Below are 15,656 nucleotides of genomic sequence, written 5' to 3'. Positions count from 1 at the left end.
GCTCTATTCACTATACCACCTGGCTTCCCCATGGCTTTTTTACTAAAGCATGAATATTAAATGAATATATATAATGAATATTAATGAATAAATATAAAAATGAATATTAAAATGCATATGCAAATATATATGTAATATATATGATATTAAATAGTATATATACAAGTCTGTATATACAAATATATGATGGAAATGTCTTGTATGTGTGACAGCAGATATTTGTGACAACTAAAATTTATTAAGTGCATACTATGTGTTAGGTATTGTACAAAGCACTGGGGATACAAAGAAAGCCAAAAAAAAATAGTCCCCACTCTCAAATGAGGGGACAATGTGCAAACAACTGCTATGCAAACAAGATACACACACATATATAATACACACATATAGATATATATGCACCTATCTATCTATCTATCTATCTATCTATCTATCTATCTACCTATCATCTATCAAACTGAAGTAGTCTCAAAGGGAAAACACTAAGATTAAGGAAGACAGGGAAAGGTTTCTTGCAGATGGTGGCACTTCAGTTGAGATTTGAAGAAAGCCAGAGTACCTAAGAGTCAGAGATGAGAAAGGAGAGTTCCAGGCATGGGAATAATCAATGAAAGTGACCAGAGTTAGAAACTGGAGTGTAGTATGTGAGTACCAGCAGGGAGACCAGTTTCAGTAGATCAAAGTACATAGAAGGGAGGAAAGTATGAGAAGATTGAAGTTAAGAAAGGGCCAGTTTATGAGGGATGTAATAGTCAAACAAAGGATTTTATATTTGATCCTGGAAGTAAATAGGGAGTCACTTGAGTTTACTGAATTGAGGAGAGACACTTTACTATTTTTTAAAATTTTATTTTAGACTCAAATGCCAGAGAATAAATACAGAATAGAGAAAAGAAACAAAAACATACCATAAATTTAAATATTAGTACTTAAATACAAAGTAAAAGAGAAAAAAAAGCACACTATGTGCATAGCAGAACATGAGAGGATTCAAAATATGGAACAATAAATTTTCATTTCAAGAAAGCCTGTATGATAAACAATACATTTTACGTTGAGAACTATCTTTGCTTCTTTTTAAGCTTTCTTTTGTTCTCTGCTGTGCACTTTTTTACTTTGTTCTTCCTCCCACCCCCACCCCAGAAGGCTACAGTTAAGTCTGGATATGTTTTTCTATAGCTATAGTAATATACATACACATATATACCTACATATATAGACATATGCTTTCCCAAACAAATTCTACTCTTGATCTTTGTTTTTATGTTTTTACATATTTCTTGTTTCCTATCCATCCTCACTCCTCTTCTTTACTTCTATCTGCTACCTTGACCTCCTATTACTTGCCTACCCCCAACCAAAGAACCCTCCCCTATGCTCCCATTTCCATAAATCTAAAGATCCTTGAATCCCTCCTTTTACCTATTCCCTCACCCTCCCCTCTAAAGATCCCTCCCTTGTTCTCTCCCCCCTCCCTATGCCCCTACCATTTTATTTCCTATGAATTTAGAAGACTTTCATACTCTTCTAAATATATATGTATTGTTCCCTCTTAAACCCATTCCCAATGAAAACAGGTTACCTGACCACCCCATCTAATTCCTCTGTATTGACACTCTCTTGTACCTCATTTTCATAAAATAATTACTCTTTTTAGCTGTTCCTAAATTATTTTACTTTTTAAATTCATATGATACTCAGGTTTACCTCCCCCAATCTTTCTTATGTGCTACCCAAATATTAATAAGAATCTTAGACATACCTTTTTACATATATATAAATGGTCTGTCCTTATTGAATTCCTTATAATTAGACGATACCTTATATTTCTCTTGGCTCTTGTATGTCAAATCTTCTATTAAGTTCTGGTTTTTTTTTAACAAAGTCTTGAAAGTCTGACAGTTGATCAAATGTCCATTATTTTTCCATTCAGGATCATGCTTAACTGCTGGGTATGATATTTTGGCTGGAGTCCCAGTTCTTTTGCTCTTTGATATATAGTGTTTCAAGACCTGTGGTCCTTTAATGTCTCCAAAGCTAGGTCTTGTGTGATTCTAATTGTGGTGCCATCATATTTAAATTATTTTATTCTTGTTGCTTTTAATATTTTATCCTTGAGGTGGGGGTTTTGGAATTTGACTATGATATTTCTATGAGTTTTCTTCATAGAATCTCTTTTAAGTGGTGATTAATGTTTTTTTTTTCTATTTCTACTTTCCCCCTCCCCCTTGTTCTAATGCTTCAGGACATTTTATTTTTATTTTTTGTGTTTTTTTGAAGAGGGGAAGTAGGGTAATTGGGGTTAAGTGACTTGCCACCGACTAGTTTTGTGTTAAGTATCTGTGGCAGCATTTGACCTCAGGTCCTCCTGACTCCAGGGCTGGTGCTCTATTCACTGTGCCACCTAGCTGCCCTGACAATTTTATTTAATTAATTTTTGTATTATTATATCTAAATTCTTTTTTATCATAACTTTCAGTTAGTCTGGTTATTTTTATGTTTTCTCTTCTTGATCTATTCTCCAAATCTGTTGTTTTTCTTATAAGATGTTCTACTTTCTTTTCTATTTTTTCATTATTCATATTTTGTTTAATTATTCCTTGGTCTCTTATAATTTTGCTGACTTAACTTGCCCAATTCTAATTTTCAAGGTGTCATTTTCTTCCTTAAGATTCTGGATCTCATTTTTCTGATTGGTTGACTTTCATTTCATAATCTTCTTGTTTTTCTTAGATTGTTCTTACTTAAATTATTTTCTCCATCTCTGTCATTTTGTTTTTAAAGTCTTTTTTAAGATCTCCTATGAATTCTTTTGGGGCAGATGACCATTTGACATTACTCTTTGGGGGTTTCTTTACTTCAATATTCTCCTCTGAAGATGAACCCTTGTCATCTCTATTCTAATAATAGCTTTCTGTGGTTGGATTCTATCTCCTTTGTCTGTGAAATTTTTGTGGTAATAATGTTTTGTAATCACTTCTAGCCCTGGGGTATGGGAAATGGTGCCTCTTGCCTCAGATCTTCAGTTCTCCCCTCTAGCCTGGAACCAAAGCCAAAACCTCCTGTAAGTGTCCACAGCCAAGGACTTTCTGCCCCACTGCTTCTGAATTCACCAGGAGTGTGCTGGTTCCTTCTCGCCTCTCGCTACTCTCTGCAGCACAGCTAGGTCTGAAATTCCTTGTCAGTAGAAGTTCCCTGGATTCTCCTGGGCTCAGACATGCAACTTCCCTCACTATCCAGGGATAAAAATTCCTGTAGTTGGGATTGGAGGCAGCCTCTCAAACCACCTAACCCCAAGCTTTGCATCTTGTTGTTAAAGTGGACCCTACTAGCTTGGAGGTGTTTACTCTTCACAGGGACCAAAACTGATGCTGGGATTTTTCTTCTGATATTCTCAAATTGTCCCAGGAAGACTTCTGTGGTGCCCCTATTCTTATTTATTTTTACCTGTACTTCGTTGGCTTTAAGGTGCTATTTTATCTCTTTTGTGGGGGAAAATCTTGAGAATGTGGAATTTTCTGACCTACTCTGCCATCTTCCCAGAATCCTCTCCCAGGCCTACACTTCAGAAAAATCAGATTGACCGATGAATGGATGAGGAAAGGAGCAAGGAGAGACTAGGTGGTATAGTAGACAGAATTCCAGCCCTGGATATTGGAATACATAGTGGGACTGAATCCTGTCTTAGACACTTAGGAGCTGTGTGTCCCTGGGAAAGTCTCCTAATAGCTTTTACTTCAGTTTCCTTATGTATAAAATGGGAATAAGAATAGTACCTACTTCACAAGGTTGTTATTCACATGAGTTTATATACATCTATACACACACACACACACACACACACACACACACACACACACACATATATATATATATATATATATACATACCTGCATTTAAACTTAAAAGCACTACATAAATGATAGCTATTATTGTTTTTCTCATTATTATTATGTTACTTGAATGGGGTTTCTTGGTCCTAGTAGCATTCAAAGTTCTGCTAACTGAATCACAGAAGCCATTACATTTTACTATTCTAGTTGTGAAGAATTAATACAAGTCACAAAGAGAAGGAGTCTTTTCCTTGTCTCTTAATCACAGTTGGATTCTAACCACAGAACAAAGTGGAATCTATGAAGCTTCCTCATCTAGTAAGCTCTGGAAGCTTCTTGGCTATATGACAAGCACCAAAATGTATTTTGCATCCAAACACTAGAGCATACATATTCTATGAAAGCTTTCAAAAGCAGTGACTCAGGGCTCTGAAAGCTACAGTCTAAGCCATTCCTGCATTTTCACCACTGAGGGAAAGGAGAACTACATTAGATAAAGTTACTAGATGTACCTGGCTTTAAAAAAAGCTATTGTAGGGTTAGAAAAATGTTGCTTACACCTCTTTGGCAGTCAACAAAATAATATATTTGTTCCCACAATGACAGTGGGGCCAGTGAGGGAAGTTTGTTTGCTCTCCTGATTTCCTTCACGAATCCCCAAAGAGCCAATGGAGATTACATTGTACATAATTCTCTCTATTCATATGTGCAACATGGTCATAAAACTGTCACATAGCAATAAAGTTTTAACAATGGGAAAGAAGACTAGCTTGTTCGCCCATGTTAAGAATCAGTAGCTCAATGGCAAAGCTGGAGATTGTCCCAGTGATTTAATTCACCTTGCACAGGAGAAACTGCTTTTGTGATAACTTCCAGCATTAAACTCCTCAGAAATGGTCTCAACTAGAATTTCCCCACAAGTTCAGTCAATATCTCTCTTGACAGTGGTAGGGGGAGCTCAGAATCTGCTGGAACTAAAATCCCAGAACATTACATTAAAGTATTTAGCCAGATGATGCTGATGATGCTATAATGCATAACCACAAAGCAGATACCCAAAAACTATCTGAACTCTGATTAAATGGCGCATATAAATAAAGGTTTTCTGGGTTAACTATGGTTATTTGGTCAAGAACACCTGAGTATTAAAATATTTGTAAAGTTCACCTTATGAATTTGGTCTAGCAGGCACAGTTGCCATTTCTAACACACAAATTGAATCTCAGATCAGAAACTGTCTCTGCCCCTGAAATAGGGACTCATTTCCTTTATAGAACAGTTGACTGGAAGATGTGACAAGTCCATGATCTCATGCTAGGTTTATGATCAGTGGTTTTAGAAAGCCATTTAATACTCTTGTGTCTCTGTTTCCTCACTGATAAAAGAGGGTTGGGTAACATAAAAATAACTGTTGGCTCCTAAAGTCCATCTTTCACATACTATGAAGTTAATCATGAGCTAATTGATGAATTTGCAACAGAAATTTGTCATTTCAGTTCTCTACTCAAAAGTTTCCAGTGGTTTCCTTCCTTTCCCACAACATAAATTTCACTCTTCAGTCTCTCATTCATAGTTCATTCTCACTTATAGTTAATTGGAGGAGGAGGCAACAAGTAAATTGAGTTTGATAACAGTTACTTTTTTTGCTGTCTACTCCACAAGCAATGGCTGGTTTGTGCTCTAAAACAATCCCCCATTTCTGAGGAAAGGGGCTAGAGTGATAGGTCAGCAAAATAGTAGTATAAGGGACCTTGGTCAACACAGGCACTGGGTGACATAAACTTAATCAGCTTTTATGTTTTAAAATATATTTCACACCATATTTTTTTTCTCTATCACCTCTTTAAGAATGTATAGATCATCATATCATCATAGGCTTATACAAAATCCAGGGCTTATTGCAAATCTAAGAAAATTAGCTTCCCAAAAAACTGTGGCACAGCTTTCCAATTCAAGGAGCCTGGGGAGGAGTTCAAGACTATTAAAATATTCAGAAACCAATAGGCATAAGGCAGATGAAATTTTAGAAGAGGATTTAGGTTTGCATGGAACTGAAATGTTTTCTCCTGAGCATGAACAGAGCAGATGGCAGATGGCATTGCTTTAACTGCTTCTCCAGCATTGTCTGGGGAGGAGCTATCTAGATAAGCAGATCTTTGCCATTTTAATGACTATGATTGTGTTCCTGTGATTTATATTACCATAGGAAACAGGAAGAATATTATGTGTATTTGTTTACCCAAAGAAATCACTGAATTTGTAAAACATTCTGGTTTTTGCCCCCACCATCTTTTTTTACAAATTGTTTAAAGTATAAAAGTCACTCCGTAAGTCTCAAGAAGAAAATCATAGGGAACAGATGTGCTCTCAAGATACTGCTTATGCCTATGAGAGCAAAGATATATTATCTCTTATAAGCAAGAGTATTGAATTTCTGAAGTATGAGGAAAGGTTGATATATATATATATATATTTGCAAGTGCCAGTGTTTCCTAGGACAGGTGAGATCACACCCTCTCAATTTATCCAGGGGAAAAGTAAGGAAGCCAGACAGTAACTGATCTTCCAGTACTTGGCACATGGTGGAGCATTACCTAACTAATTATTTGTGCTCAGAAAATGTTAAACAATAATAGAGCTGTTATAAAGTGTCAAGGTGGCAAAGGTCATTCATAAGATATGATTGTTTGATTTTTGTTCTAATAACTGAATAGGGCAAATAAATTATAGTAAAAAGAATGCCGGACTTGGGAGTTAGGAAGGCCTGAGTTAAAATCCTGTCTCTGATACTTGTTAGCTATGTGACCCTGAGCTAGTCACTTAACCTTTCTGAACCTCGGTTTCCTCATATGCAAAATGGGAATATACCATCTACTTCACAGGATTTGCGAATGTAGGAGAATGTATATTAAACTATTGTACAGCTTTATAAGTGCTATGTAGATGAGCAGGATGCTCTCAGAAACACCTGTGAAGACTTCCATGAACTGATGCAAAGTGAAATGAGCAGAGCTGGAGAACGTTGTATAGAGTAACAACAATATTGACCAACTGTGAATGTCTTAGCTCTTCTCAACAATACAGTGATCCAAGACAATTCCCAAGACCTTATGATGAAAAATGCTATCCATCTGCAGAGAAAGAACTGATGGTGTCTGAATGCAGATTGAAGCATATTTTTTCTTTATTTTTCTTGGGTTTTTTTGGTCTTCTTTTTTCACAACATGACTAACATGGAAATATGTTTTGCATGACTGTACATTTATAACCTATATCAAACTGCTTTCTTTAAGAGACGGAGAGAATTTGGAACTCAAAAATATTTTTTAAAATGAATGTTAAAGTTGTTTTTACATGTAATTGGGAGAAAAATAAATCATTAAATTATATATTAAAAGTGTGATATAGGGGGGCGGAGTCAAGATGGCAGAGTAGAAGCAGGACATCCCCCTGGCTCGGGCTTCCAACTTCCCCAATCCATGCAAAAGGGGGCTCTAAACACACTTTGGAGCTGCAGAACCCAGAAAATGACACAGAGAAGCTAACCTCCTGCTGAGGACAGCCTGGCAGGCCAGCAGGAATTGGCCAGCACAGTGCTCTGGGAGCCAAGCCCAGCCCCACCCTGAGGCTTTAGCCCCAGGGCGGGCCTGACCAGCTGCCAGCCAGAGGGACTCCAGATCAGCAGCAGTTGTGGCCATTTACAGATTTATCAATACATAGATGCGAAGGACAAAATGAGAGGTCAGTGCAGTCTGGACTTTGGGACCCCATAAGGGGGAGTGTGTGGTTTTTGCCCCCAGGGCAAAAAGCCGCTGAGACTCTGGCACAGCCAGCCAGCGCCATGTGGCACCTTCAGCTCCTGGCCTGCAGAGTGTAGGGGGACCAAGCAGCAGTCTGAGGGGTAATCATTCTTGCTTTAACCTGCTTGGATCTGGATTGCAGTCTAGGGTAGAGGTCCTGGGGTGTGTGTCCAGCTTGCCAGAGTGTGAGAGACCTCAGAGAGGGTACCCATCTAATACCTCCAGCAGCTGAGAAAACCCCAGCATTTGGGACGAAAGCTCCCCTGTCTGGTGCCAGAGTCCTACTGTGGCAAACAGCCCAGGGGTCAAATGACTGAGGGGCAACATGACCAGACAAAAGAAACAAAGCAGACAGAAGATTCCAACATTAGACTCCTATTTTAGGGACAAAAAGGAGCAAAGCATGGAACAAGATGAAGACAGTGAAGTCAGAACTCCTGCACCAAAAGCTTCAAAGGAAAATGCAAGCTGATTACAGATCATAGAGGACATTAAGAAGCACATAAGAGAAGTTGAGGAAAAATTGGGAAGAGAAATGAGAACAATGCAAGAAAATTATGAAATGAGAGTCAACAGCCTGACTGAGGAAAATAATACCTTAAAAAATAGACTAACTCAAATGGCAAAAGAGGCTCAAATAGGCAATGAGGAGAAGAATACCTTAAAAAGCCAAATTTGCCAGATGGAAAAAGAATCTCAAAAGCTCAATGAGGAGAATTATTGCTTCAGAATTAGATTGGAACAAATGGAAGCTAATGATTTTATGAGAAATCAAGATGCTGTTAAACAGATCCAAACAAATGAAAGAAGAGAAGGCAATGTGAAATATCTCATGGCAAAAACCACTGACCTGGAAAATAGATCCAGGAGAGATAATTTAAAAGTACTGGACTACCTGAAAGCCATGTTCAAAGAAAGAACCTAGAAATCATCCTCCAGGAAGTTCTCAAAGAAAACTGCCCTGATGTTTTAGAACCAGAGGGCAAAATGAGATTGAAAGAATCCACCGATCACTTCCTGAAAAAGATCCCCCCCAAAACACTCCTAGGAATATTATAGTCAGGTTCTGGAATTCCCAGATTAAGGAGAGAATATTACAAGCAGCCAGGAAGAAACAATTTGAATATTGTGGAAACACAATCAGGATAACCCAGGATCTGGCAGCTTCTACACTGAGGGATCGAAGGGTTTGAATTATGATATTCCGGGGGGCAAAGGAGCTGGGATTAAAACCAAGAGTCACCTACCCAGAAAAACTGAATATCATGTTTCAGGGGAAAATATGGTCATTCAGTGGAATAGAGGACTTTCAAGCATTCTTGCTGCAAAAAACAGATTTGAATAGAAAATTTGACATTCAGATACAAGAAGCAAGAGAAGCATGAGAAGGTAAACAGGGTAAAGGAATCATAAGGAACTTATCAAAGTTGAACTATTAACATTTCTATATGGAAAAACAATAATTGTAACTTATGAAACTTTTCTCAGTAGTTGAAGGGAATAGAAATATATATATATATGTCATATATATATGAGAGTATATGGGTATATGAATATGTATTTGTATATATGTTTACAGGTATACATAGATAGAGGGCACAGGACCAATTTAACAGGAAGGGATAATACTTAAAAGGTGAAATAAAGAGGTAAGAGAGGAATATAATGAGAGGAGATGGGGAGAGACAGAATGGGGTAAACTACCTCATATAGAAGAGGCAAGGGAAAATGGTTACAATGGAGGGGAAGAATAGGAAGGCAAAAGGGAAGGGTCAACCTTATACCCTTTGAATTTGGCTTGAGGAGGGAATGAAATACACACCACATAGGGTATCTCACCCTCCAGGAGAATAGGGAGGGAAGGGGATGAGAGGGGGGATGATGGAAGGGAGGACAGGCTGGGGGGGAAGGCAGTTGGAAGCACCCACTTTTGAAAAGGGATGGGATCAAAGTAGAGAATAGAACAAGTGGGAGGTGGGATGGGAGAGAGGGAAATATAGTCAGTCTTTTAAAATATATCTACTATGTTATTGTTTCGCATTAGCCACACATGTACAGCCTATACTGAACTGCTTATCTTCCCAGTAAGGGTGGGTGACAAGGGAATGAATCTGGAATTCAAAGTTTTAAAATCAAATATTCAAATATATACATATATACATATACTATTATTAATACTATTTTACATGTAATTGGGAAATGACATACAGGCACTGGTGCATAGAAATCCACTGGAAAAGTCAAAAGGGGTATGGGAGAAAATATGGGAGAGAGCAGATTGGAGGAGGGGATATCCTGTGGGACTGTTATTTTGGGACGCTGGGTGGGGGAAAAACAGGGAGAAAATTTGTAACTCAAAATCTAGTTAAAATGAATGATGTAAATCAGAAGTTAATAAAGCATTTGAAAAAAAGTGTGATATAACTATCCATTATTAATATTATTGTATAATTATGATTATTATTGTAGTTTAATCAATAAGGATCCTGATGGGAAGGGAAGGTGGAGGAAACAACTAGAACTTGAACTCAAGATCTGAGAATCCTAGTCTGTTTAGCTACAAGATCTACTAAAATTACACTGCTTTACAAAGAACTTCAAGACAAGAAGGTCATTTCAGCAATGTCATACCCCATTTCTTCATGTTATAAGCACATATACCTCCATTCTGACTTCACACTAACCTGACTGCAAATGTCGTGTGATCTCAAGCCTTGGTAACCTTGGATCCTAGATTCCAGGCTGGATGCTACAACCAACCCACCAGGAAAACCCTGAGAATCCAGGGTCCCGGGACACAAACCCAGGTGAGGCTTTGGCTTTGGAACTTGGTGGTATGAATGCTATCTAGGAACTCAGCTAAATTGTATACCTAATCCCCCTTCCATCCCCAGAAACTGAGGTAGTGTAAAAGGGGTTATACCCCAAATGTCTCTGTCTCTCTGTTTCTTTCTCTGTATGTCTTTCTCCTCTCTCTCTCTCTCTCTCTCTCTCTCTCTCTCGACATGTTTATATATTTGTTCTGGTTAGAACCTTGAAGCAATTGTTTCTTTGTAAAAGCCACCAGACTGTTGAATGGTTAAACAGAACTAGGCTACCTGAACCCCTAAAATGAACAGGGACACAAATATCAAAGCTTCAACCCATGGAGATGAGAGGACTCCCCTCCCCCCAAACCACCTTGGGGGAAGGAATAAAACGTAACATACCTGATTTTCAGGCAAAGTGGAAATCTATTGAGCACTGTTAGATAGGGGAACAAAGAAACTGCATTAAATTAGAGATAAATGGGAATACATTGACACAGGATAAGTGTCAATAGTACTTCAAAATAGAGAGGAAATGGAAAGGCAAGTTGAAGGAGACTAAGGGGAAGGATGGCAATTAATAGAAAGAAAAATAAAGGTGGAAAGAGTGGTGAAGAAACTAGGGAGAAGGAGTCTTACTGTCACCCTGTCCAGTCATTGCAATAAGGAAGGCGGCAGCACGTGTCAGTAACAGAGCAATGGAAAATTAGGAGAAAGCTGGAGGGTAGGGTTGGCTGGATACAATGTTTCAGTGGCTCTGGGATCTGATCCTTGCAGGTATGTCATCCAAAAGACAGGCAATTTCTTTTTACTATCTTATCTCTATACTATTCTGTTGTCCCATCTGTTTTTACCCCTGCTACCCAAATGTGCCAGGAGGCTAAATGCTGTGGAAAGGAAAGAAAGAGCACGGGATCTGGAGGCAGAGGACCTGGGTTTGAATCCTGCGCCTGCCATTTATTATCTGTGTGACTTTGGACAAGTCACTCAAAGACTCTGGGCCTCAGTCTCTTCTAAGATTCCTTCTGGCTCTAAAGTCTGTTGTCCCTTAAGTATTTCACAGAGGATCAATGCAATGCACTGAATGCCTCCTTCTAAGGCAGGAGTTCTTACCTTAGAGTCTATGAATGCTCTCTCTGTGTCTATCTCTTTCTGTCTCTTTGTCTCTGTCTCCCTGTCTGTCTCTCTCTGTCTCTGTCCCTCCCACCCCACGCACGTGTGAACACACACACACATCAGTGTCCTTTGGTGTATCTAATTTTGTTCATTTAAAAACATTATTCATAAGTTTTACCAGACTACCAAAGGGGTTCATAGCACAAAAAAGATTAAGAAGTCCTGTTTTCTAACTTAACTGTGAAGTGCTCTTCATTACTCTGACCTTTTTTTTTTCTTTTTGGAAGGGGGAAGGCAAGGCAATTGGGGTTAAGTGATTGGCCCAAAGTCACACAGCTGGTAAGTGTGTCAAGTGCCTGAGGTCACATTCAAGCTCAGATGCTCATGACTCCAGGGCCTGTTCTCTATTCACTGCACCACCTAGCGGCCCCTCTCTTCATACTCTTACTCCATGACCAATCCACCTAACTTTTATGATCACTGGATCATGTATTTATTTCTTGGATCATATCTTTTTTGTCTCTTCTTGCACAAAAATGCATTTTTTATCTAAGAACACAGGAAACACATATTAATGCAAAGTATTTTGTATTTTGTTAGCTGATTAAACCCTTTGTTGAACTCTATTATTTCCCTTGGTATCAGAACTGAAAAAACCTTGCCTTTGGCTTCATGTCATATACTTTAAGAAGAGAAGGAGGAAACTGTGGTCCTGTTCTCCTACAACTATGTCCTGATAAACAACTCTGGTGTGCTTAACGTTTAATCTGTACTCAATTCTAGTTAAAACTGACTGCTGAAACTCTCCAGAAAACTTGCTGATAGGGCTTAGTGATAATGACATTTACCTCATCCTAGTGAATTTTTAGAAGCTCCCCTTTTGTAAACCTAATCCTCCTCCATCCCCAGAAACTGAGGTGGTGCAAGAAGGATTATATGGACCTTTTGCTAATGGTCCATGATCCCTAATGCCATAGCCCTACCATTGACATGACAGCTGCCAGACAAAACTCTTTGAAAACCCTTAGGTAAATCCAAGCTCCTAGTGACTGGATGTCTTCAATTGGAAATACTCCCACTATACCATCTAGTCAGTTCAAAACAACAAACATTTATTAAGCACCTACTATTTTCCAGGCACTGTGCCCAGTTCTGGATGTATCCAAGGCCACTCAGGTGACAACTAGGAGAACTTGGATTTAGACCCAGGTCCTATGACTATAAATTCTGTGTCATCTTTTCACTATAACACACCAAGAGAAAGGTAATTGGTATCACTAAAGTATGGCAAATGCAATTTAGCCACTTTGCTAGCATGTTGGAACTCAATGATTAAATGAAGCCTTGGGAAAAAATGAAATGTATTCATTCAACCCCACTTCTTCTCCCCACCCCACCCCACTCCTCCATAGCAGAAAAAAAATACATTCAGAAAAAATACTCCTACATTTTAGCTTACAATGGTTCATTTGTATTAGAATTCTCTCCCCTGAGGGAGACCATAACACAGCTATTCCTTAGCAAGGTAGCTAGCAAAATTTTACTTGTGCCCAGTAAGATATGTGTGGCTACATATACATACATAAACACACATACACATACTTATACAATAATTATTTGTGTATATACATGTGTGCATATATACATATATATATTTATAGACAAACACATACATACACACATATATCACATAATGATGGCTTGTAGAGCTTATGGGGATGAGTTTCTCTTTGAACTTATATTGATCCTTGAATAACAGTCACTAGGTCTTAGGGGTGGCCAGATGGCGCAGTGAGTAAGAGCGCCAGCCCCAGCATCGGGAGACCTGGGATAGGTTCTGGCCTCAGATACTTGGCACCCACACAAAATAACTGGCCGTGTAACCTTGAGCAAATTACTTAACAACAATTGCTTTAAAAAAAAACAGTCACTAGGCCCATGTTTGAAATTTTTCAGTTTGATAGAACCACCACAGCTACTGGCATAGGCTATAAGAAGCCAGGGTCACCTCCATACCAAGATGATATATTGGTGTAAGATAAGCTGAAGGGGACAGCTAGGTGGTGCAGAAGATAGAATGCTGAGCCTGGAGTCAGGAAGATTCATCTTCCTGAGTTCAAATCTGGCATCAGACTTTATTAGCTGTGTGACCCTGGATAATTCAACCAACCCTATTTGCCTCACTTTCCTCATGTATAAAATAAATTAGAGAAGGGAATGGTAAATCAATCCAGTATCTTTGCCAAGAAAACCCCAAATGGGGTCATGAAGGGTTGCACACAACTGAAACAACAATGAACAGAAAAAGAGATGCATATATAAATTATAAAGAATCCTACTTTCAAGTTCTGAAATGGTATGACCTCTTCAAAAGCTGCCATTCTTTAGCCAAACTGGACTAACAATCATTCCCCAATCCTGTCCTGCTTTTTTTCCTCTTCCATGTAAATTTATTGATCTCTGGAAAAGACTCCTATCATACCTCTGCTTATAGAAATATTTTCGTTCTTTCAAGGCCTGTCTTCAGATACCAGCTCTTCTGTGAGTCCTACCCTGATTCCCAGAGCTGGGGGAGAGTTATGCCTCCTCAACTATGCCTCTGTTTGATGTTTCTTTATGCAATTCCTTAACTTAAACTTGTATTATACATTTAATACCCTACTAAATTATAAACTCCATAAAGGCAGGAATTATTTCATCTTTCATTTGTGTATCTCTGGTACACAGGGCAGAGGGTATCAATTTCTCCACCTGTGAAATGAATGTTGTGGGCTGTAATAGCTAGCCTCTAAGTGTCTTCCATTCTGAATTTATGTTCCTATGATCCTAAGAACCACATAATAGATGTTTAATAAATACTCACTGGATCGAAACATCTCATAAAATAGACATAAATATGCATAGTTTATAGTTCTATAATTTTGGATAATCCACATTTAGGAAACCATAACACAATAGTCATTTACAAATTCTCAGATAAAGGCCATTTTCAACTTATGAACAGGCTGTGCTCAAGGCACATTTCTAAGTTAGCTGTTTTGATCTCTTCATGCTTTTTCTCTCAGAAACAATGCTATTAATGACACAACTTCCTGAGTCAGGACTTACTCCTAAATAACTTAATCACTATTTACAACAACATTTCTATGGGAAGCCTACACTAAAAGCCTCCTCTGATTCCTTATCAGGGTATGGATGTGGGCCTGTATCCTCTAAGACTTTGCCAATGAAGCACAAGCTCCATCAACTTCCAGCAATCTGGAAATGTTTTAAGCATAGAACCAGAGATGGACCGCATGTAACAAGCCCAGATTTAAAGAGATTCCTCACTAGGCTGATGAAGCCTTCTGACACAGAAACTCAGAAACACATCTCCTCTTCTCAAGTCCTGTAATCTCTCTCCCATTCTCTTATTTTTAAAAAAATCACTGGCAGTGGCTCGGCTACATTTATCAGGTTTTTTCTCCTAGTTCTCTAGAACGTAGTTCATCTGGAGCAAGTGACTTTAACTTATCAAGGGCATTTGCACACTCTTTTAATATGTCCTTACTTGTCTTATGTATCACCTCCCTATTAGTCATTTTTGTTTTGTCCTTACCAGTCCAGAGATTATTTTCCTAGGCAGAGAAAACAGAAACAAAATATGAATTAAGTGGTTTTATTATGTCCTCATCACCAATTAGCATTGTCTTATCTACCATGAAAATTGGGCCTATCTCTCTTTCAATTCTTCTGTCTTCTAAACAAATCCAAAGGAGTGCTGAATTCATTTCTGTGTATCACAGTTTGAGAGGGACATTGATAATTTGTTGCTTGTTTTTTTTAATTACTTATCTACTTATTTTTCATTTTCTAATAATTTGGAGAGCAACCAGGAGGAAGAGCAGGGAGTCCATTTCTTATGGGGATCAATCAAAAGAACTAGTTATTTAGCCTGAAGAAAAGGCTCAAGGGGAATATGGGAACTACTTTTAAATAACTGGAAGACAGACTAGAATTGTCCTGTTTGGTCCCAAAGGGTTGAAACTGTAAAAATGGCTATGAGTCGTTTTTCAGTTGTTTCCAATTCTCTGTGACCCCATGTGGGGTTTTCTTGGCAA

General features: G+C 38.3%; 1 protein-coding gene across 1 annotated transcript in view; it reads right to left on the bottom strand.

The window, feature by feature from the left end:
- PCNX2 (pecanex 2) overlaps nt 1-15,656 on the bottom strand; it is a 395,419-nt gene that overhangs the window by 320,746 nt on the left and 59,017 nt on the right. The gene's annotated exons all lie outside the window — the stretch shown is intronic.

Source organism: Petaurus breviceps, unplaced genomic scaffold, assembly GCF_028583685.1.
Source record: "Petaurus breviceps papuanus isolate PSGF00001 unplaced genomic scaffold, PetGlider_PUasm1.0 90650, whole genome shotgun sequence".
Classification (NCBI taxonomy): Eukaryota; Metazoa; Chordata; class Mammalia; order Diprotodontia; family Petauridae; genus Petaurus; species Petaurus breviceps.
The sequence above is the reverse complement of the archived record's forward strand: the minus strand, read 5'-3'. Positions and strand labels throughout refer to the sequence as shown.